The sequence below is a fragment of the Alligator sinensis genome, unplaced genomic scaffold (genome assembly GCF_000455745.1).
Source record: "Alligator sinensis unplaced genomic scaffold, ASM45574v1 scaffold125_1, whole genome shotgun sequence".
Lineage (NCBI taxonomy): Eukaryota > Metazoa > Chordata > Crocodylia > Alligatoridae > Alligator > Alligator sinensis.
In genome coordinates, this window is record NW_005841893.1 from 224024 (window position 1) to 226942 (window position 2919).

Genomic DNA, 2919 nt, shown 5'->3' on the forward strand with positions numbered 1-2919 from the left:
TTACTTAATATTAGTTACAGGGTGGGAAATCCATACAGCTATTTTGATTGTAAATATCTTTCCTTCCAGAAGAAAAGAATGGCCCTGTTCAGTGGAAATTAGCAAAAGAAAACAGGTTCCCATATCTAAAACAATATATAAGTTGGGAATAGACTTCTTTCCCAAAGAGGCCATCATTGTTGAGTATGTGCACCCTCAGCTAGAAAAGGCATCTCAGCTGATGTTTTCTACATTCCTTTAGCAGACTCAAGCCTTCTTTAAAGCCTTACCCTGTCATTTGTCAGAAATGAAATACAAATAATTCAGCTCTTACAATCAATACTTTAAAAAAAACAACAAAACCAAAAAAAAATCAGATCTTACTGACAAGTCCCTAATATATCATGTGGATTCCACTGAATTCCACTGGACAGGGCTATTTTCCAAATTGTCAATATAGACAACATATTAAGATGTTTACAGCATTTTTTTTTTCTAATGAAGATATTACATGCCTCTGGAATATTTAATTCCCCTACACAATATTTTTGTTAGCTGCTAAAGATAAAATACGAGGGGTAAAAGAGTCAGCTTTTTAGCCTGCATTATGTCAAAATCTTTTTTTTAAACCGGTATAAATTCAAGCAAGCTCAACCTTCAGTTTCTTGAAGATGCATTTTTTATTTGTCATATTATGTCATTTTTTCTGCATTGAGAAACTTGGATTAAATATTAGTAAATCAGGAATTTAGCAAATCACACACATGCACACAAATACACACACACAAACACACAGAAAAAAAATTGCCCAGCTAAACTTAAAATTAAAATAAGCAATTAACCTAGACTTGTGTTTGCCCTACTACTAAAAGAAAAAATTAACCTGCTGCCCTGTAGGTTTTAATGTTGTCTTTATCTCCCAAGAAGCAATGAGTAGTAAAACTTGGTGGAAAATGTTTTTTCTAGTTTTATGAGTATTTCTAAGATCATGAAAATTTTCCCACCCTGGACTGGATGAAAAATCGTAATTGAAAAAAAAAAGAAAAGAAAAATCCATGGGTTAAGGATCCAAAAATACTTGGATTAGCTCAATCAATAAAACTAAACATCATTTCAACTTTTCCTTCAGAAATATTATTACGCTTCTTTAGTATAAAGTAGCTAAAATTTAAAATGAGAATTTCTTTTCAAATAAAAAAATAAAAGCCTTTCATTTTACAAATTACAATTTCAGAATGTTTTAAGTTTCAGAACTGCTTCAACTTTTTTTCAAAATTAGGAAAATTTATTTTCCTAAATTAAGCTGCTTTTTTTTTTTTTTTAAACATTTGGTTTAAAAAAAAATCTGTCTTTTCATTAGAAAAATGCTATGTTGGATAATTCCTGATCAGCTCCATTGTATGGTATTGCTTTGGATTATAGTTAGCTAAGTGGAAATATTACAAAGATCCAAAAGGCACTGACATATGTGTATTTTCTTAAGTAAGCATCATTGAAAAACTTGATGGTGAAACCAATCATGTGGATGTCATCTTTTGTTTATAAATTTAGCAAAATGGCACCAGTGAAGCCTCACCTGATTTAGCTGATGTTGCCACCTCTTGGAGTAACAAATGTATAGAAAAATTGAGGTAAACATTAAAAAAAAAAAAAACTAAGAAAAACTTCAGTGAATTAGGGATATATTAAGAACTCATTAGGTTTTTCACTGCTTTTTTCACCAAACCTAGATTTACTCCAATTTAAACTCTTTTGTATTTAAGCTTGTGGCCTACTTTTATATTGTACGTTACCTGGACCGATTCCAAACAGCAGCGGGAATCAGACATCAGTAAGTGAAGAACTTAAAATAAATATTTAATTCTCTAAAAACGTATTCAATTTTTCATAGAACATACCCAGAGAATGCTGAAAAAGTTGCTCCTATTTAGTTTAGTTGCTCCTATTTAGTTTAGTAGATATACCAACAGCTGTAGATAATTTGGGTCCAGAACCTTTCCATTTTCAAAAAACTGTCTTGAGGCAAACTCAACAAGGAAACCTATCCATCTGTCAGAAACATTGGTACCTTTTCTATAGGATTCTGATACCATCCAGAAACTTAGCAGATGTTCTACCTGAGAATGAAATAATTGCTTGTCAGGTTCTTCAGTCACTTCTCTCCTTTCTATCTGTTTACTCAACTGAGTGTTCAGAACAAGGATTAACAATAAAAAAATTTAAGTTCCGTTCCTCACTCAGCTAATGGCCAGCTATCTAATTTGGGTAAAGCTAATTAATGACTAGATCCCAAAAAGGGGGCTTAGGCACTTAAGTTGCTCTTTAGGCGAAACGTCCACAGAAGTCAGTTTTCAGCAGAAACTTAGGTCTTGTAGAATTTCTTGTAGCATGCATGATGGGCGTGCTTATCCAGTTACTGCAAGAGAAATTCTATGAGACCTAAGTTTCTGCTGAAACCTGATTCTATGTCTACAACTGCATGTTTGGGAATACCACCATCTTTGCTCACCTGAGCATGCATGTGCTTAAGCTGTTTGGGATTGACAGGCAGCCCTGAGACTCTAAGAGCCCATCAGTAGGTGCAATGCTGGAGGCTGTTGAGTATTTCCTAGGAAATGGGAGAGGCTCCTGGCTTTCAGGGATACATATTTTTTAGCCAATGACCCTTAACATGAACTGATCTAGCAGCAGGGGCCAGAACCTTGGACTCCTGCCATCTAGGCGAGTGCCTCTTTACCATGCTAATGAGGTCAGCACCCCCTTCCCCCACCCATCAAGCAAACAGTACTGTGGCTTTATACTGAGCTTGCTACATGCCCTCTGAATGGTCTTGATGGCAGTGCCTCCTTTGTCAGAAACTTAACCTCCCAGCTCACTTGAGTTTGTGTAGATTCTAGTATCTACAGTCTCCCTGCAACTAGTTCTGGTTCCTTTCCTGCT

At 35.0% G+C, this 2919-nt stretch overlaps 1 long non-coding RNA gene across 1 annotated transcript in view; it reads left to right on the forward strand.

Annotated features, from left to right (window-relative positions):
- LOC112549314 overlaps positions 1-2919 on the forward strand; it is a 9871-nt gene that overhangs the window by 2801 nt on the left and 4151 nt on the right. The window contains exon 2 of the long non-coding RNA XR_003092702.1: positions 1743-1810. This is a non-coding gene — a long non-coding RNA (uncharacterized LOC112549314). The remainder of the gene's footprint in view (positions 1-1742; positions 1811-2919) is intronic.